Consider the following 22,457-nt stretch of genomic DNA (forward strand, 5'->3'; position numbering starts at 1 on the left):
ATCGGTATCGGGATCGATATTAATGTGTAAAATAAAGAATAAAAATAAAAAATATTGATATACTCACCTCTCCGACGCAGCCTGGACCTTACCGATGTAACCGCCAGCTTCCGTTCCTAAGAATGAGCGCTTGAAAGTCCTTAGATGACGTCGCGGCCTGTGATTGGTCGCGTGAGCGGTCACGTGACCGCTCCGCGACCAATCACAGGCCGCGACATCATCTAAGGACTTTCAAGCGCTTGAAAGACCTTAGATGACGTCACAGCTTGTGATTGGTCGCGTTGCGGTCACGTGACCGCTCCGTGACCAATCACAGGCCGCGACATCATCTAAGGACTTTCAAGCGCTTGAAAGACCTTAGATGACGTCACGGCTTGTGATTGGTCGCGTTGCGGTCACGTGACCGCTCCGCGACCAATCACAGGCCGCGACGTCATCTAAGGACTTTCAAGCGCTCATTCTTATGAACGGAGGCTGGCGGTTACAATCAGGGCGCGTCAGAGGGTGAGTATATCAATATTTTTTTATTTTTATTCTTTATTTTACACATTAATATGGATCCCAGGGCCTGAAGGGGAGTTTCCTCTCCTTCAGACCCTGGGAACCATCAGGATACCTTCCGATACTTGGTGTCCCATTGACTTGTATTGGTATCGGGTATCGGTATCAGCGATATCCGATACTTTTCGGGTATCGGCCGATACTATCCGATACCGATACTTTCAAGTATCAGACGGTATCGCTCAACACTAGTTAGATTATACTCACCCAGGGACGGTCCCAGTCCGGTTTTGGTCTGATGGGCATCGCGGTCCAGTCCAGGGCCTCCCATCTTCTTACGATGACGTCCTCTTCTTGTATTCATGCTGCTGCTCTGGCGCAGGCGTACTTTGTCTGCCCTGTTGAGGGCAGAGCAAAGTACTGCAGTGCGCAGGCGCAGGGAAAGGTCAGAGAGGCCCAGCACCTGTGCACTGCAGTACTTTGCTCTGCCCTCAACAGGGCAGACAAAGTACGATCGCACCGCAACACCCTTCGGACTAGAACCGGACCGGGACCGCCCCTGGGTGAGTATAATCTAACCTCTTTTTCTCATCTTTCAGGATACATTGGGGGCTTATCTACAGCATTACATAATGCTGTAGATAAGCCCCTGATGCCGGTGGGCTTAGCTCACCTTCGATTTTGGGGGTGACAGGTTCCCTTTAAGTAGACTTGGATGGGAACATATACCGGTTATTTTTGCTTCTGTCTTGAGTAGAATGCTAAAAATGTAGCTGGATTGCTACGTAACGGGGCTTTGTGTTGTGTCACTTCCCCTTTCACTAGAACACATGAAGCTTCAATTTTTCAGTTGATGCAAGTAAATCAAGGGTGCCGTCTAGAAACATCAAGAAGGCTCTGGAAAAGTAGCATCTTATGATGACAAACAATAAAAAAGAGCAATTTGCTAAAATGTTGCTTGAGTTTGAAGATGTATAAATTAAATTACTAACTGCAATGCATTACAGAAAAAAATGTGTGGATACCACATCTCTAAGGCCAGTTTCACAAGTCCGTATATTTACGGTGCCGGAGATATCCGTGTCTGTGTGTCCGTGTGTATACTACGTGTGGCAACCGTGCGCCACATCACTACCACACGGACAGCCGCCGGGAAGAAGCGCTACTGTAAGTGCTGTTCCCCGGCGGCAGGTGCTGAAGCCGGCTCTCATCATTCTCCCCTGCTCTGCCGGTGAGCAGAAGAGAATGATGAGAATTATAATAAAGTCCGAACATCAACAGGTGGTGGCTTTTGGGACTGTTACCCCCATCATCCGACACTTGATGTCGCTAATACCAGTGACAGTAGGTGCCGTCCGTGCTGACAGCAAAAAACGGACATGTCAGCGTGTTTTGCCCACGGAAACACGGTCCGTAGAAACACACTGACGTGCACTGACCCATTCATTTCAATGGGTCTATGTGTGTACGTGTCTCCGCTACATGTGAAAACTGTCACCACACGTACCGGAGACACGGACATGTGAAAGGGGCCTAAAAAGGTGCTGAACACGTGAGTCTAATACTATACTGAAGATTGCAATGTCCTAAACATACCCAAAATTGTAAAATCACGCAAATAGATGCCATAGAAGAGTCACTGGCAGGCCCAGATAGGGTCGCCTCATAACGAAGACGACAGCCTCGAGCTACATGAATTTCCCAAATTTTTCATTGCTCTTTTCTTTCTTTCCTTTTTATTTTTGTTTTGTAACATGCACATGTTCTAGCAATTTTAGGAAATCTTCATTCATTCCTGAAAATTTCCACTGTGATTTTGGTCACAAATCCGCAGACAAAATCTACATGTTACTTGCAAAATTCGTTGCGGATTTGGCTTCTGGACATAACCCTAATACATTTACTAAACACTGAATAGGTTGACATCCACAACAAAATCCGCAAGCAACACATACAGATTCTGTCTGCAGATTCATTGTCAATTTGTACCTAAATCAGTAGCAGATATTTTCTACAGATTGTGAACATACCCTAAAATTGCATTTTACACATATAACAAGACAAAATAAACAAATGAAAGGCTTGTTTCGCCCTACTACATGTACTAATCATTGAACAAGGAGAAAATCGGCAAATGAATGAGCAAGCTGCAGATTTGAAATCTGAACCATGCTTTTCCTTTCCTTGAGGATTTTTCCCACAGCGGCTAAGTGGGATTTTGAAAAACCCATTTGCTTATATTGTACTGTAAATTGCTGCAGACGGGTGGTGCAGAATCCATACTGCTAATCTGTGACGTGTGAACTTGGCCTTAAAGTCATGTAGCCTGAGGATAAGAATGGCAGAAAAAAATGTGATACCTAGAGCATGTGGTGGATTGCAATAAAAGCAAAATGTCACTGCCCTCAAAAATGGCATGAAAATGCCACAGATCAAAATAATTTATATGGAATTAATTTTATATTTTATTATAACCTTTAATGTAATATCTGGCCATAGCATGTACAGAAAACACAGTACAAATCACCACAAAACATGACATTTTCTTTGTAAGCAGCTGGCAATACTATGAGATAACAATGAAGTAAAACTCGCCTTGCCAAACCCCCTCTTCCCACCACAATACTTTCCAAGCCTCAGGTCTTTGTTCACTCATGTAATCTTGGGCTGCTGTTGTGATGCCACGTGTCAAAATTTGACATCATCCCTGCTTCTATGACTGGTGAGGAAGGATGAAAATGTTCCTGTCATCTCCATAAAGCTACATGGGTGGTGGTCACTAATTAGTGGACAGATCAGACTGTTAATAGCTCAACTATTTTCATAACTCCCATAGAGCTTAAATGATATTTAGGCAAGAAGCATGGAATAGATGATATTTTGACTGGAGTCATATGAGCGCATAACGTGTACTGCAGTGCACATGCGCCGGGGTTCTTTGACCTTTTCAGGCACCTGCACACTGCAGTACTTTGCTCTGTCCTCAACAGGGCAGATACGTACAGTATGCCTGCGCAGAAGCGTGATGTGAGGAGACTGTGTGGATGATGCAGCGACACATCATCCACATGAAGAGAGCAGGCAGATGGACCAAGAAGAGTGACACCTCTAGGACTGGACCGCCCCGCATGTGAGTATAATAAAAGTTATTTTTCTTCTCTTTCAGGTTGAGTTGGGAGCAGATATACAGCATTATAGAATGCTGTATATAAGCCCTGAAAGGTGATGGCCATATCTTATATTGGCCCAAACCGCTGCCAGGTTCCCTTTAATGCTATTTGGACCAAAAAAAGCATAAAAGCCAGCCCACCATAACCAGGTATACCCATCGGGATGGTCCTAACCTGTCTCTATAAATGACCGCCAATATGTCTTTTTACTGACCTGAGATCTAAAAGAATAGCATCCCCATACAGGTGACAATCCAGCAGCTGTCCACTATAGCTGACAACTTGCTGCATTAGGCACGATCAGCGTTGACACTGTCCAAATCTGTTTAACCCCTTAGATGCCGCTGTCAAAAGTGATTACATCATATAAATGATTAACAGAGTGTGGGGGCTTCCTATTTAACACCATCTGCACCCAAAGATCATGATTGTGTGGTCCTGATTTTTGCAATGGCAATTCACGAGCAAATAGCCGCCTTAGGGTCTCCCGGCTCCAGAGGCCTGTTCGGAAGTTAGCGACATTTAAGGGGTAAAAAACAATTTTTCATTTCTGTCATGCCACTTTACATTAATTCCTGAAAACCATCTGAAGGGTTAATAAACTACCTGACAGCAGTGTTCAATATGTGATGTTGTTTTTAAAATGGCATCACTTTTGGGTTTTTTTCAAAATATAAGACCCTCAAAGTCACTTGAAACCTGGATGGATCCCTAAAAAAACTTTTGTACATTTCCTTGAAAAAATGAAAAATTGCTGATACATTTCTTAACCTCCTAAAATGCAAACAAAACAAAATAACATATTACAAATGGCGCTGATGTAAAGCCGACATGAGGGAAATGTTATTTATTAATGTTTTTCTGCGGTATGAATATCTGGATTAAAGGGATAATCATTCAAAGTTTCAAAATTGCTATTTTTTTTACATTTTTGTCAAATTTTTGATATTTTATATAAATAAGCAAAACATATTGACCTAAATTTACCATTATCATAAATTATAATGTGCCACGAAAATACAATCTCAAAATCACTGGGATTTGTTGAAGAGTTCCAGAGTTATTACCACATAAAGTGACACTGGTCAGATTTCAAAAATTTAGCCCGATCACTAAGGGGTTAATACTACAGACAGGTTAGGACCATCTCAATGGGTACACCTTGTTGTGGTCGGGTGGCTTTTATGCTTTTTTTTTAATCAAAATAGCGTTAAGTATCCTTTGTTATTTACAGCGGGAAAATAAGTATTTGATACACAGCCGATATTGCACGTTTTCCAACCTACAAAGAATGGAGAAGTCTGTAATTTTTATCATAGGTACACTTCAACAATGAGACAGATTCTAAAAATAAAATCCCCCAAAAATCAGCTTTTTGGTTTTGCTGTTTTCATTGTCTATTAGTCAAGGCATGTGCATGGCAATTAGGTCAACATGATGCAGAATCATTTTTCATAGCAAAAAAACCCAAACATTTCACTTGTAGCCATTCTTTAAAACTTGATCATTATCTGAACATGAAAAAGATCTGTGTTTTTGATTATTACTGTAGTTTCAATATTTGCTATTGTAATGATTTAATGTTTACTTTTTAATCATGTTTCCAACATAACATGGACACAAGTCAGTATGTACATTTAAGCTCTCATAGAAATAAATTGCTAATTTTGTATATTCGGTTTAAATTACATTTTTCAGTGAAATTTTCCATCATTAATAGACTTTCTTGGATGTCAAACCTCAGTGGTCATGTACCATTGTGTGATGTTCACGTACCATATGCTTTTCAATGGACATCATGATAAATACTTCCATTAATATTTTTACATCATTTTTTTTTTTTTTTGCTATTTGGGGAACATGGATTCACTGAGGAAAAATCCCTGGAATGAAGTTAATTTCCCAGACAGTGTCCACGCTTGTTCTGGCAGGCAATGTGTCGCAGCTGTGCGGCATAGGAGGACTGGTCCCTCTTGTCTTTAGAGCACTTGCCAGAACAGATGACTAATTGATACAAGATCTCATGTGCAGCAGTTGCGAGACCTGGTCACAGCGAAGACATCAGCGCTGGATGAATTTTACATTAGGAAATCTTGGGTTATTAATAGAAAAGAACACAGGAGACAAAGGGGAAAAGAGGGAGGACTGCATCTTCCTGGTTTTCAATTAGATTAACACGTAGGCAGTAGCACCATTAACAGAAATCATTTAATTCTTGGCAGTGGAGAAGGGAACACCAATATAGAAAGTGTAATATTTCTCTGCCCCATGCATTAGACTTCAGCTGAATTCGCAAAGTACAAAAGTGCTGGCTGGAGGTCAAAGTAATGGAGACAATTGGCTTAGGAGTCTGTATTGCATTTAAGAACCTAATTAGCATTTCACGTTTATCCATTGAAAATGTACAGTATAATATATAGGCTGCATTACCAAGTGCACTTTTTATTACACTTACGCTCTTTAAATATTGCAACAGAAACAGTGACAAGGCAAAAACTACAACATAAGCTGCACCTATTTAAATAGCCAGAAATGCTGGTTACATGAAAGCTAGGCGTTACATTTGTGAGAAACAGCCTATTTACAGAAATTCCCAAAATTAACCAGGAGTGCTGGATGTGGCTTAAAGGTGGGCATATACTTTCAATAGCTACAAGTCAAACATCATTTTTTTTGGTTAATTCTTTATATATTAATAAATGGAAATTATTACAAAACAAATCTGTAAGAATGAGAGTATTTTGAGGCCAGGTACAGAGTAGATGGAAAACTATCTAGATCAACCAAGCAGGGTTAGCAAATACAAAGAAAATTTAACTAAAAACAAAAAAATCTGAAGAAGGATGGATATTGTAGCTATGATGTAACGCTGGAGGTTGTGCATTCACTGTGCCACGGACTAGGCTTACTCTGGAGGGGCATAACTAAGTGTCTACTGGGTCTTCACCAGCTCCTCTGATGGTGAGGATAGACTGGGCTGCTGGTAGACATCAAGTACCATGCCAGGGCAGTCCCTGGGAATGCAGCTGACCAGAGGGTCAGAGGCACGGGGACAAGGTAAAGGAGGGTGAGACAGAAGCGTAGTCAGATGGTCCGAGGTGGGGGAAGGCAGCACAGTTTCACAATACAAAGCCGGAGTCAGGGATGGAGAAGTGAAGCTGAGTGGGTAAACAGGTCGGGTCGATAACATGAGACTAAATACGGAGATATGCATAAACAAGCATTAGCAGGCTAGGAACCGATATTCAGGCAAGAAATGGTGGAAGGAGCTGACTAATATAGACCATCCTGATATGGAATAGGCCAGGGAACCTAATCTCTGCAAGGCACAGCAGGGTTCAATACCTGCAGAGACCAGCCATGCAACCCTAAAGCTAAATGGAAACCACATGCAAATGCAGCAGTGCTGAGGAGTGCTGCAAGAAGCAGATTAAGCGGGACGGCCTGACACAAGGAGACCAGCCTTGTGCAGGTCTACATTTTTGTTCCTGGTATCCTTAAACAGCTTTTTGGTCTTGGCCATGGTGGAAGGGTTGGAGTGTGATTGAACGCGTTACCTGTATAGAAGACACCTGACCACACACTCAATCAAACGTGCAATTAATACAGGAAATGAGTGCAGAGTAGGAGGACATCTTAAAGAAAAACTAACTTGCTGGTTGGTAGGTTATCAATTCCTTATTTCATGCAATAAAATGCAAATTAATTATGCAAAAATCATACAATGTGATTTTCTGGATTTTTAAGATTCTGTATCTCACAGGTGAAGTGTACCTACGATAAAAATTACAGACCTCCCCATTCTTTGTAGGTGGGAAAACTTGCAAAATTGGCAGTGTATCAAATACTTATTTTCCCCACTGTACTTAGCTGGGCTGTCAGTCCCAGATCTCTGCCAGATGTACATTCAAGTCTTGTGATTTGTCTATCTTTGTCTTGTGTTCTGCTTTTGGATCTTTTTGCTGCATGACTTTAGACTTTGTTCTGACCACCCATTTTGCCTGCTCCCTTTGCTCTGATCCTCTTCCCTCCTGGTTCTGTCCTCATACTGTTACCTGACTATGCCTTTGTCTCTTTCCTCTGTTTATGATGTACCCTCCTGGCTTTTGACCTCGGACTCCTTGACTACCCTGACTCACGGCTTGTCCGTGAGAAGTGACTGCGTCATCTTTCCAAATCTTGTAATGCAAATTTGAACCACTTTGCATTAGAATTGTTTTTCAAGCACATCCCACAAATGTTTGATCAGACTGAGATCTTATATCACATTCTAAGAAATAATAGTAATGTAATTTGATATTCATTTAGAGTCTGTTTAGATAATATTGGATCTATAGATAATTACATTTTATTCTGGCCTGCTTAACAATAATCTAGTCATGGCATTCATGTGGGTTTTACTTTGATAAGTAGAGCCTACCTAAACATGGCACTGAGAAAAAATACACCTCTTCATGGCAACCGAATTTCCTAATGGCCATAGCCTGTGTCAGCTGGATAATGTGACCTGCCATACTACAAATTGCTCAGGAATATAATTTGGATGTCAAGTCAACATATAGAACTCTTCTGTCATGTTCCTCAAACAATTCCTGAGCAATTTGTAGTATGGCAGGTCACATTATCCAGCTGACACAGGCTATGGCCATTAGGAAATTCGGTTGCCATGAAGAGGTGTATTTTTTCTCAGTGCCATGTTTAGGTAGGCTCTACTTATCAAAGTAAAACCCACATGAATGCCATGACTAGATTATTGTTAAGCAGGCCAGAATAAAATGTAATTATCTATAGATCCAATATTATCTAAACAGACTCTAAATGAATATCAAATTACATTACTATTATTTCTTAGAATGTGATATGGTGTGATCTGAATGTAATTGTGCTTAAAGAACAATTTCCTCAAGTAAGATATTTAAACATGTACTAGATGATATCTCATACTCTTCTGTTTCTCCTCTTTACCAAGTATGGTCAGCAGATTGAGAAAGCATCTTTTCCCTGTTTCCTTTGCTTCCCTTCCACATGCTGCAGTTGCTGGAAGATTCAAAGTCCCATCATAGCAACAGATGGGGAGTCTTGGCGTCGGTCCCATCACTCACATCTCTGGTCTCAGCCTGCTTCTATGACATCACCCCTGGAAAGGATAATCTGCCTGGTCTGCATCACAATAAGGATGGCAAACATGCAATCATGACTATTTTTTTTTACTAACCACTTATTGGGTCCTCTTCGAAGAGCGTACCTGACTAAGTTTTATATGATGAAGCCAAAACTTTTCTGCTGATGAACTTATTAGGTTGTGAATGAGGATCCGTGCTTTCCTGAAAGTTATTAACATTTGTGCTGCACATTGCTTCTGCCATTGTCACAGTTTTGCATATTTTACGGGAATTATTTGCTTCTGTATACTAAAGAACAATGCACTTAGCCAGCGTAATGTCTACCTGGCTTAAAAATAATTTAATTAACCATGTCTGGTTTTGGTTTATTTGCTCTGTATATTTATCTTAAATCTTACAGTAATGAAAAGAGATAAAGGGTCAAATAGTAATTGCTATCTAGATGAATGCAAACCTATAAAGGGATTAAAGGAGGGAAGAAACTTATGAGACTAGTTTAATTATTTTCAGGTTGAAGGTAGACTTAAGTCTAAGAAGTTCAACCTACAGCCTAACATGTTGATCCAGAGGTAGACAAAAACCCCATGGTGCTGTAAGGGTGTGAGAGGGACTGTCACATACCTTCCCCTGAAGACAACAGTTCTAGTGCTAATACTAGCTAGTGGTTGTATTGTATTTTTATGGCATAATGTAAAATGTAGTGTTATAGGTACTGATGCTGCTGTGTGGGTACTTTATTGATAATGCCTAAGGCATATGTGGGCAATTAATTTTCCCAAGGGGCAACACGAGAGACCTTCACTGTTGTTGAGGGTCGAACCAATAGGCCGAAATTAATTCTGCTCAATATTATTATCGATATATTATGATTCTCATATTATTGATAATTTTATTAACATTAATTGTATCACTATATATACGGCATGAGCCCCACAAAGCCTCCCTATATGCACTGCATGAGCCCCACACAGCCTCCCTATATATGGCATGAGCCCCACACAGCCTCTCTATATACACTGCATGAGCCCCACACAGCCTCCCTATATACACTGCATGAGCCCCACACTGCCTCCCCATATACAGCATGAGCCCCACACAGCCTCCCTATATACTGCATGAGCCCCACACAGCCTCCCCATATACAGCATGAGCCCCACACAGCCTCCCTATATACAGCATGAGCCCAACACAGACTCCCCTTATACAGCCTCCCTATATACACTGCATGAGCCCCACACAGCCTCCCCATATACAGCATGAGTCCCACACAGACTCCCCATATACAGCATGAGCCCCACACTGCCTCCCCATATACAGCATGAGCCCCACACAGCCTCCCTATATGCTGCATGAGCCCCACACAGCCTCCCCATATACACTGCATGAGCCCCACACAGCCTCCCTATATACAGCATGAGCCCCACACAGCCTCCCCCATATACACTGCATGATCCCCACACAGCATCCCTATATACAGCATGACCCCCACACAGCCTCCCTATATACTGCATGAGCCCCACACAGCCTCCCCCATATACACTGCATGAACCCCACACAGCCTCCCTATATACAGCATGAGCCCCACACAGCCTCCCCCATATACACTGCATGAACCCCACACAGCCTCCCCATATACAGAATGAGCCCCACACAGCCTCCCTATATATATACAGCATGAGCCCCATACAGCCTCCCTATATACTGCATGAGCCCCACACAGCCTCCCCCATATACAGCATGAGCCCCACACAGCCTCCTCCATATACAGCTTGAGCCCCACACAGCCTCCCACATATACAGCCTCCCTATACGCACTGCATGAGCTACACACAACCTCCCCTTATACAGCATGAGCCCCACACAGCCTCCCTATATGCATTGCATGTGCTCCACACAACCTCCCCTTATACAGCATGAGACCAACACAGCCTCTCTATATACAGCAGGAGCCCCACACAGCCTCCCTATATACACCGCATGAGCCCCACACAGCCTCCCTATATATGGCATGAGCCCCACACAGCCTCCCCATATACAGCATGAGCCCCACACAGCCTCCCCCATATACAGCATGAGCCCCATAACCCCACACAGCCTCCCTATATACACTGCATGAGCCCCACACAGCCTCCCTATATACACTGCATGAGCCCCACACAGCCTCCCTATATACACTGCATGAGCCCCACACAGCCTCCCCCATGTGCAGCATGTCACCTCCATAGCCTCCCCATGTGCAGCATGTTGTCCCCATATGCAGCAGCATGTCGCACCCATATGCAGCACCATGTCACCCCCATGTGCAGCACCATGTCACGCCCAATGTGCAACGCCATGTCACCCCCCATGTGCAGTACCATGTCACCCCCCATGTGCAGCACCATGTTACCCCCTTAGCCTCCCCATTCCCACCCAAACAGCCCATACACGAGAAAAGAAAACTACCACATACTCTAGTTCAACTATGTCCTTCTTTTACACTGCGGCCCAAAATTTTACACAGCATTCTAAGTGTGGCCGCACTAGTGACTTGTATAGAGGCAAAACTATATCCTCGTCATGAACATTTATGCCTCTTTTAATGTATCCAATTATTAACAAGAATGCTATACTAATAGAAAAATACTTCACCATGACTGAAACCAATATTTCTTGTCTATTATGAAAAGATACTGACTTTATAACCTATGTTATGTTATGTAACTATATTAGATAGCAATGTATAAGGCTGAATTCACATGCACCATTTTGTGGTTAGATCCAAAAAACCATTACAGATGTTTCTAAGTATATAGCAAAAATTACTAAGGCTACTTTCACACATCCGTCTTTTTGTTTCAGGCTAAATCCGGCTCTTTAGAAAAAAAACGGAACCGGAAAAAATAAAAACCGGAACCGTTTTTTCCCCCATTGACTTGTATTAGCGACGGATCGCGCCTCATGGCCCAGCGTTCCTTCCATTTTTTTCCGGATTCGGCTAAAATTCCGATTCCGGCGTCTGGAAAAAACATCTACTGTAACGTTTTTTGTCTGCGGCGAAATAGCCGGAAGGGCCGGATTGGCCCTTCCGCGATTTCGCTACAATGCATGTCTATGGACGCCGGACAGCGCCGGATCCGGAAAAAGGTGGATCTGGCGGCCTGATCTGGCTTTTTACACTGAGCATGCTCAGAAATTATTGGCCTGCCCCCAGGACACATATATAAAGCAATGCCATTGAGGCCCTCACTCATTTCCAGCCATACTGCCAGCCAGAGAGCCCACACCCTGCCACATCCTGCCAAGCTTGAAGAACCTGACAAAAGAACCAGAGAGCAGAGCCAGCTCTAGCCTGCCACAGAGCCCAGCCAGCCAAGCCTGAGAGAGCGGAGCCTGCCACAGAGCCCAGCCAGCCAAGCCTGAGAGCGGAGCCTGCCACAGAGCCCAGCCAGCCAAGCGTGAGAGAGCGGAGCCTGCCACAGAGCCCAGCCAGCCAAGCCTGAGAGAGCGGAACCCTCCATAGAGCCCAGCCAGCCAAGCCTGAGAGCGGAGCCTGCCACAGAGCCCAGCCAGCCAAGCCTGAGAGAGCGGAGCCTGCCACAGAGCCCAGCCAGCCAAGCCTGAGAGAGCAGAGCCTGCCACAGAGCCCAGCCAGCCAAGCCTGAGAGAGCAGAGCCTGCCACAGAGCCCAGCCAGCCAAGCCTGAGGGAGCGGAGCCTGCCACAGAGCCCAGCCAGCTATAAACCTGCCACAGAGCCAAGCCAGCTCTAACCTGCTACAGAGCCCAGCCAGCCAAGCCTGAGAGAGCGGAGCCTGCCACAGAGCCCAGCCAGCCAAGCCTGAGAGCGGAGCCTGCCACAGAGCCCAGCCAGCCAAGCCTGAGAGAGCGGAGCCTGCTACAAAGCCCAGCCAGCTATAAACCTGCCACAGAGCCCAGCCAGCTGTAACCTGCTGCAGAGCCCAGCCGGCCAAGCCGTACCAGAGCAGCCATGTCTTCTTCTGGGAGCCCTCCCTCCCGTCGGCAGCGCACTGAGGTAAATATATATGTTTTTTACATAATTTTGCTCTCTCTCGCTCTCTCTCCCTCTTTTGTGTATGTGTGTGTGTATGTGTGTGTGTGTGTGTGTGTGTGTGTATGCGTGTGTGTGTGTGTGCATTTGTGTATGTATGTGTATATATTAATGTATTTTGCCATTTTTCTTCTTTGTAGGAAGCTGCTGAAGCTGCTGCCGCAGTCCAAGAGGTGCTCCCAGAAGAAGAGGGAAGGGGTGGAGAAAGACCTGGAGCGGGATCACAATTGGTATGTTTCTTTCATGTATCGCGGAACCACAACCTCACACTACACACAACACATAACAACACAAGATACTTACAGACAGAACACAATACATGCAAACTGATAAATTCAGACATCACTAGTGTTGAGCATTCCGATGCTGCAAGTATCGGGTATCGGCCGATACTTGCTGTATCGGAATTCCGATACCGGGATTCCGATACTCTTGTGGTATCGGGTATCGGGTATCGCAACAACATTAATGTTAAAATGTGTAAAAGAGAGAATTAAAATAAAAAATATCGCTATACTCACCTCTCCGACGCAGCCGGGACTTCAGCGAGGGAACCGGCAGCGTTGTTTGTTTAAAATTCGCGCTATTACTTGGTTACGTGAATTCCCGGCTTGTGATTGGTCAGGTCGACCACGTTGCCGGGACGCGGACCAATCACAGCAAGCCGTGACGAAATTACGTCACGGCTTGCTGTGATTGGTCCGCGTCCCGGCAATATGGCCGCCCTGACCAATCACAAGCCGTGACGTCACGGGAGGCTGGACACGCGCCCATTTTAAAATGAGCGCGTCCAGCCTCCCGGCTTGTGATTGGTTGACCGCGGCGCAACCAATCACAAGCCGTGACGTCACGGGAGGCTGGACACGCGCCCATTTTAAAATGAGCGCGTCCAGCCTCCCGGCTTGTGATTGGTTGACCGCGGCGCAACCAATCACAAGCCGTGACGTCACGGGAGGCTGGACACGCGCCCATTTTAAAATGAGCGCGTCCAGCCTCCCGGCTTGTGATTGGTTGACCGCGGCGCAACCAATCACAAGCCGTGACGTCACGGGAGGCTGGACACGCGCCCATTTTAAAATGAGCGCGTCCAGCCTCCCGGCTTGTGATTGGTTGACCGCGGCGCAACCAATCACAAGCCGTGACGTCACGGGAGGCTGGACACGCGCCCATTTTAAAATGAGCGCGTGTCCAGCCTCCCGTGACGTCACGGCTTGTGATTGGTCAGGGCGGCCATATTGCCGGGACGCGGACCAATCACAGCAAGCCGTGACGTAATTTCGTCACGGCTTGCTGTGATTGGTCCGCGTCCCGGCAACATGGCCGACCTGACCAATCACAAGCCGGGAATTCACGTAACCAAGTAATAGCGCGAATTTTAAACAAACAACGCTGCCGGTTCCCTCGCTGAAGTCCCGGCTGCGTCGGAGGGTGAGTATAGCGATATTTTTTATTTTAATTCTTTCTTTTACACATTTATATGGTTCCCAGGGCCTGAAGGAGAGTTTCCTCTCCTTCAGACCCTGGGAACCATCAGGAATACCGTCCGATACATGAGTCCCATTGACTTGTATTGGTATCGGGTATCGGTATCGGATTGGATCCGATATTTTGCCGGTATCGGCCGATACTTTCCGATACCGATACTTTCAAGTATCGGACGGTATCGCTCAACACTAGACATCACACAACACATAAAAAATGATCATTATAGATATCACATGGCACACAACACATGAAAAGGCTACATACAAGCACATAATTGTTATGGGTTTTTTTCTTCTAGAGTTCGGATTCTGGTGCTCAATCCAGAGGTCTTCCCAGTGGCTCCCAGGGTCGTCGGCGTGAGAGTCATGGCAGCCGTCATCGTTTAAGCATATATGTTATTTTTTTTTTTTAGGTTTATTCTTTATGTTGTTTACAATTTTGTTTTAATTTTTTTTCCCTTTTTTATGACAGGCTTCACAGCATGCTCCTGATTCTGCCGGTGAGGAGGCCGGCCTCGATATTGACCTCCTCATCGATCTTATCTGAGACAGGGAGCCGCTGTGGAACATGGGCGACCGCCGCCATGCTGATATCACAGTGACCCGTCGACTCTGGGAGCAAGTCTGCCAAGAGCTTATAATGAAGTGGGAGGACCTCGATGTTCGGGCCCAGAATCAAGAACGTAAGTATACGCAGTTCAGTTTTGTTGATGCATTCTAAGTATTGTTTCTAACCAATTTGTGTTTATCCTTTTTTAACAGGTGAGAGGATTGTAAAAAGGTGGCGGTCGATCAGGGATTGCTTTAAGAAGGAATTTAACAAAGAGATGCAGGCCCCGAGTGGATCTGCAGGACGCAGGAGCAAATACAAGTATGCCCAAGCCCTGTCTTTCTCAGGTCAACGATGGTGACACGAAGGTAAATATTGCCCACCATATGTAATAACCAATGTTTAACATGTCTAAACCTCTTTTGCTCTTTCAGCCAGGGCCATGCAATTACAGTATATTAATTGTTTGTTTTTCTCTTTTGTTCGACAGCACCGTCGGGAGCACTCGGGAGCCTGCAGCACAGTTGAACCCTTCTGGGGCAATCCCTCAGGAGGCCGCCACCGAGGGACACTTTGACAGTGACGACCCCTCTGCACCTTCCCACTCTGCACCTTCCCACACATCGGATCCCTCTGTCCCATCTGCGAGCGCTGGAGCATCCTGGCCGGTTCCATTGCATGTATCTGCTGGTGAGGATATAGCGTTTCCTGTACCCCACCCCTCTGCTGCTGCCACCTCTAGTACACCTGTAGCATCGGGGCGCCATCGGCAGAGGGGTCAGGTACAGAGTTATGCGCCCGAGTTCTTACACCTGAACGCATCCTTCCAGAACTGTCTGAAAGTTTTGTCCGAGCAAATGGCTGCAGGTTTTAATTTAATAAATAAAAGTATACTCGAGATGCATACACTTCTGTTAACGATGCGTTCAGAGGCAAGACAGTCACCGAACAACACTTTTTTCCAGTCGGTACTTGAGCAAATGGAGATGCTATCTGCTTCTCAGCAGATGCAAGTAATGGAATCCTGCCAGTCTACTCTAGCGCTCATTGCCTCAAGAGCAGAGACTCTAGCCACCCATGCTGCAACTGCCCCCCCTTCCTCCACTGTCCATCACTACAGCCACTACCATCCTCCTGACCCGTACCACCAACCTGCCCGTGCCCCATCCCACCAACCTCACCATCACCCACATCGTGCCCGTGCACCATCCCACCAGCCACAACACTTCCAGCGTTCCCGTATCCCTTCCCACCAGCCACACTACCAGCATCCTGCCCGTGCCCCTTCCCACCAATATGATGATCCCAACCCATACCACTTCCCATCTACTTCATCCACGCCTCCTCTCCCTGCCCACTACCACCAGCCTCTTTCACCTCCTTCCCAACCCTCTTCTCCACCCATCACTGCTTCTGCCTCCCAATCCTCCCAAAACATCACCTACTCCCCTCCATCCTACCAAATTCCTAACCCCAATCCCACTTTCCTGTCCACCCGCTCAATTGCCTTCTCCACTCCTTCACCACTACCTACTGATCCTTCCCCACCACCAACACATTCCTCTCTCCACACTCCCATTGTCGAAGTGTCCCTATCCGACAGCCCCTCCAGCACTATCTCCACCCCAACTTATTCAAATCTATAGAGTTTTGTGTTCAGCAAAATCAAGTTTATTTTTGTGTTGCAAAATAACAGTTTATTTTGGTTTAAAAAAAAAAATTGTAATAAAACTGTGATGTTTACAGCTATTTTGTATTTTCTTTATAAGGTATAGATAACACTTTGTTTAAACAAGGTTTATTGGTCAGAGGTAAAATACTTTGAGTACAATCCAAACAGGTACACAACTTGGGCAAAAGGTAAAACCAAACAGGTACACAACTTGGGTAAAATACTTGTTACAACGAAAAAGACAAATTGTTCAAACTCTCTCATCCTGCCAGTCTATTCTTCCTTCGGGTGAAATAAAATGTTCTGCAAATTGATCCCGAATTCGGGAAACAGTCGCAGAACTTCTATACGTTTGGTTGCTATAATCAGCCAAGGTGGTTTCTTCAGACTGGTCCTCAATGGAAATCTGTTCCTTGGATAGCACATAATTGTGCAGGACAACACATGCTTTCACTACCTCATCCACAGTGTCTGTCTTCAAGTTAATAGATGTCAGTAGAACTCTCCATTTGGCGGTTAATATCCCAAACGCACACTCCACCATTCTCCGTGCACGTGTGAGTCGGTAGTTGAAAATTCTTTTAGTATTGTTTAAACCACGGCTGGAGTAGGGTTTCAAAAGATTTTCTGAAAGCTGAAAGGCTTCATCCCCAACACAAAAGGCATTGGTGGCTCAGAGGTTTGAGGCAGTGGTCTTGGGGGGGGGGAATTAAAAGGTTTTTCCATACAAATGCCGCCCCATTGAAGACAGTTTGAAAACTTACGAATCATTAGAGCGGCCATACGCCCCAATATCCATCGCTACAAATTTGTAATCCGCATCGGCGATGGCCATCAGCACGATGGAAAAGTACTTTTTATAATTAAAAAATTCTGATCCAGAACCAGCCGGTTTCACGATACGGATATGTTTCCCGTCCACCGCGCCCAAGCAGTTGGGAAACTGACACACTTCCTGGAATTTGTCGGCTACTTCTAACCAAGTCTACATTGTGGGATGTGCAATAAAATCATCGTGCAGAGAGTCCCACAGTGCACGGCAAGTGTGCCTAACTATTCCAGATATGGTTGGAATTCCCAGTCTGAACTGGAAATGTAGTGAAGACAGGGATTCTCCAATAGCTAGGAATCTGTGAACAAAAGTAAGGCAGAATTTACTACAAATTCAAAATATTAATCAATGAAAGTGCGCTACAAGAGTACATCCAAAAAGAATGCTTACTGAAGAGTGACCATCAGACGCTCAGCAGGTGTAATGGAGAATCTGTATACAATAAACCAGTTGAGTGGCGCTGCGTATTACAGGGTACTTATTTCTGCTGCGAATAAAACAATCTCCACCATTGATTGTGTATAGAATAAATGAATCTAAAAATTGGATATATGTTATATCCGTATTCGCGCTAATAAAAACCCAAGGAGAAGAACTTTACAGGGCATCCCCTTTCAAAGCATTTTTCCGAACATCACAATGGATCCCTGTGGGGTACAGAGGTTACAGGCATTGATAGAATAGTTCCACACTGGAGGGGGGGTAATTACATCAAAGCCATGTCAAGAGCAGAGACAAGATGGATCTTCACCCTAAATACTGTTATCCCTAATGGACTAAACAGCGGGGTGGAGCTTTTTGGATTTCAGTGATTTGAATGGACGGATGGCGGTTATAAGGACAGTGACTATGGGGTAGGGCTCATTCCTGAGGAAGGAGACAGACGTCTCCGAAACGCGTTGAACTGTTGTGGTCCCTACCGCCATCCGTAGTGCACTTTCTACTCACGTGGGCGGTCACGTTACTCACATCGGCAAGCAGGTCCTTCCGTGGCGTCGCCTCACCTCGCGCACCTAGAGGGAAATTCACCTGCATGCACGAATAACAGTCGCCGCAAGTACGCAACGGTGAGCTGACATTGGCCGAGGCAGCCACCGCATGCGGGCAGACCCAGTGATTCACTACTCTTTCAGCACAACGCTGCCAGCCGTTGCTGGAAAAAAGACAGCCTACAACCAAGCATTCCATCCAGCGTGAGGAATACAGTCTGCAATCAAGCACTTTTTCATGTCAGTCTGAACGCTGGTGCAGGGTAAGATTTTTATCACCATTTTTATCACCATTTATCTAATCTGGAGTTATTTTCATATTTTGTTATGCCATCCTGCATTCTCAGCAATGAAGTAATCCAGCACAGGCTGTAGTCCAGCGCAAGTCTTTATATTCTTTCATTTTTTTCTCCTTGGGTTTTTATTAGCGCGAATACGGATATAACATATATCCAATTTTTAGATTCATGTAATGGAGAATCTGCAATATGTATCACTCCTTCTTATTAGATGTTCAATCCGCTTCACCAATACATCAAAGTTCTCCGCTTTCATCCGCATATAGCTGAAAAACTTCTCTGGGTCTCCTCGTAGCTCCATGTATAAAGTAGAAAAGACTCCCCGCGTCATTCTCTGTGCCGTGATGGGGTGGATCCACAAACGGCATCGGCGCAGACGCATGATGCGCTGTCTCTCTCGCTCCTTCTCAAGAACAATTGTTTTCAATTGATTCGCCTCCATGATGAAGTCCACGTTCTGCAGAATCTTTGCAATAATGCCGTCCATCTTGCTTTGTATCTTGCTCCTCTCAAACCTGTCACTGATGGGCTGTAGGAACACTGTATACAGTGGGGCAAAAAAGTATTTAGTCATTCAGCAATAGTGCAAGTTCCACCACTTAAAAAGATGAGAGGCATCTGTAATTTACATCATAGGTAGACCTCAACTATGGGAGACAAACTGAGAAATAAAAATCCAGAAAATCACATTGTCTGTTTTTTTATAATTTTATTTGCATATTATGGTGGAAAATAAGTATTTGGTCAGAAACAAAATTTCATCTCAATACTTTGTAATATATCCTTTGTTGGCAATGACAGAGGTCAAACGTTTTCTGTAAGTCTTCACAAGGTTGCCACACACTGTTGTTGGTATGTTGGCCCATTCCTCCATGCAGATCTCCTCTAGAGCAGTGATGTTTTTGGCTTTTCGCTTGGCAACATGGACTTTCAACTCCCTCCAAAGGTTTTCTATAGGGTTGAGATCTGGAGACTGGCTATGCCACTCCAGGACCTTGAAATGCTTCTTACGAAGCCACTCCTTCGTTGCCCTGGCGGTGTGCTTTGGATCATTGTCATGTTGAAAGACCCAGCCACGTTTTATCTTCAATGCCCTTGCTGATGGAAGGAGGTTTGCACTCAAAATCTCACGATACATGGCCCCATTCATTCTTTCATGTACCCAGATCAGTCGTCCTGGCCCCTTTGCAGAGAAACAGCCCCAAAGCATGATGTTTCCACCACCATGCTTTACAGTAGGTATGGTGTTTGATGGATGCAACTCTGTATTCTTTTTCCTCCAAACACGACAAGTTGTGTTTCTACCAAACAGTTCCAGTTTGGTTTCATCAGACCATAGGACATTCTCCCAAAACTCCTCTGAATCATCCAAATGCTCTCTAGCAAACTTCAGACGGGCCCGGACATGTACTGGCTTAAGCAGTGGGACACGTCTGGCACTGCAGGATCTGAGTCCATGGTGGTGTAGTGTGTTACTTATGGTAGGCCTTGTTACATTGGTCCCAGCTCTCTGCAGTTCATTCACTAGGTCCCCCCGCGTGGTTCTGGGATTTTTGCTCACCGTTCTTGTGATCATTCTGACCCCACGGGGTGGGATTTTGCGTGGAGCCCCAGATCGAGGGAGATTATCAGTGGTCTTGAATGTCTTCCATTTTCTAATTATTGCTCCCACTGTTGATTTCTTCACTCCAAGCTGGTTGGCTATTGCAGATTCAGTCTTCCCAGCCTGGTGCAGGGCTACAATTTTGTTTCTGGTGTCCTTTGACAGCTCTTTGGTCTTCACCATAGTGGAGTTTGGAGTCAGACTGTTTGAGGGTGTGCACAGGTGTCTTTTTATACTGATAACAAGTTTAAACAGGTGCCATTACTACAGGTAATGAGTGGAGGAAAGAGGAGACTCTTAAAGAAGAAGTTACAGGTCTGTGAGAGCCAGAAATCTTGATTGTTTGTTTCTGACCAAATACTTATTTTCCATCATAATATGCAAATAAAATGATAAAAAAACAGACAATGTGATTTTCTGGATTTTTATTTCTCAGTTTGTCTCCCATAGTTGAGGTCTACCTATGATGTAAATTACAGACGCCTCTCATCTTTTTAAGTGGTGGAACTTGCACTATTGCTGAATGACTAAATACTTTTTTGCCCCACTGTATATAGTTTTCAGGGGGCCAATCACATTTTTAGCCTGTCAGGGGGCGTTTTTAAAAACCAGATCCGTCAAAAAACGGATGGAAAAATGGACGAAACAGATGTAAACCAGAAGGAACGGATCCGGTTTACCACTGGATCTGGGCATCGGATTTGGCAGAAAACCGGATCCGTTACTTCCGGTTTTCACATATTATGCCGGATCTGGCTCTGCGTTGCGATGCCGGAATCGGCATGGCGCCAAAAGACGGATGTGTGAAAGTAGCCTTAATGAGATATATGGATTGCCCCCCCAAGGGCCGTGGGGTATTCACTACCGTGTCCTGCGGTTCACAGGGGGATATCACGGTGTCTGACCCAGTCCATGGCCCTGGGACGTCCGTGTAAAAGGGAAAGGTCTTTAAAGAGATAGAGTTTATGTTCGTGATGCCACCTGTGGTATTCAGTCAGGGTGACCGACGCTGCTTTAAGGGGTCCGCTGGGGTGATGTTATGGCAGCTAGATGGTATACCTTCCCACAGGTGAAGTGAAGGGCTTCCCGGTGTGTAGATGGTGGTATGGTGAGAGGCGCAGAGAAGAACGAGGACACAAGGTTGCAGTCTCTTTACCTTTACTGAAGACTTCAGCATCCACAGTCCAGGGCACCAGATCATGGGGCAGGCAGAGTCCGGCCGGTTTGGAGGCAAGTCCAGAGTTCCCCTTACCCACATGGAAATCAGTAGCCTTCCTTTGCGTTGTGGTGGTGTAGTCCCTTACAGCCTATGGCTTCACATAAGGGTCTCACAGATGCAATGTTTCACTCTCTCTGTCCCCCATATAGGATAGAACAATACCCGTATGACTGGTGACTTGAGCCTGTTTATAGGGAAACAGAAATAGAAGGAAATAGAAGGAGCAAACTATTTACAGTAAAGTCTTGACCATGCACAGTTCATGATTCTCAGTTCCTTAAGGCAACTTGTGCAAACATGTGCAAACTTAGGATCCTCTTAAAACTGAGGACCCCTTTAAGGAATAACCCTGGCCGGGTTCAATAAACTTTAGCAGCAAGAAATTAACATTGAACTATTTACAGTCAGTGTTCAAGTTTTTCTTTGATTTACTGGGGTAGCACGGGTAATGGCAATCCCTTAGGATATGGGCGGCTACCAGGTGCTACATAGGGTGTGCCTGCACTTCTTACGGGGGTTTGAGTGCCTACTGACCTCTGTTCCAAAACAGCTTGGGTGCAGGTTATGGTTGGTCCTGTAGTGACTGCAGTTTCTGTAGTGGTAATAGTACACACCACAGTCTTTGTAGTAGTGCAGGCAAGGGTGACAGTGGGAGTGGTGGTAGTTGCAGCTGCTTTAGCACAAGGGGGTGCTGTTAGGCTACGTTCACATTAGCGTTAAGCTAATGTGCGTCGGGTTTGCGTCGGCGACGCAGCGGCGACGCATGCGTCATGCGCCCCCTATACTTAACATGGGGGACGCATGCGTTTTTTTTTGTTGCGTTGTGCCACACATGCGTCTTTTTTGCCGCAAGCGTCGGACCAAGAAAACGCAACAAGTTGCATTTTTCTTGCGTCCGATTTTCGGCAAAAACCGACGCATGCGTCGCAAAACGCAGCGTTTTTGCGTGCGTTTTGCCGTGTTTTT

At 45.1% G+C, this 22,457-nt stretch overlaps 1 long non-coding RNA gene across 1 annotated transcript; it reads left to right on the top strand.

The window, feature by feature from the left end:
- Positions 1–12,731: 12,731 nt before the first annotated feature.
- Positions 12,732–15,096, top strand: LOC143773639 (uncharacterized). Its single transcript, XR_013215270.1, has 3 exons — positions 12,732–12,807; positions 12,988–13,073; positions 14,627–15,096. It is a non-coding gene; the product is annotated as an uncharacterized LOC143773639 (long non-coding RNA).
- The last annotated feature ends 7,361 nt before the right edge of the window (positions 15,097–22,457 follow it).

The sequence above is a fragment of the Ranitomeya variabilis genome, chromosome 5 (genome assembly GCF_051348905.1).
Source record: "Ranitomeya variabilis isolate aRanVar5 chromosome 5, aRanVar5.hap1, whole genome shotgun sequence".
Taxonomy (NCBI): Eukaryota; Metazoa; Chordata; class Amphibia; order Anura; family Dendrobatidae; genus Ranitomeya; species Ranitomeya variabilis.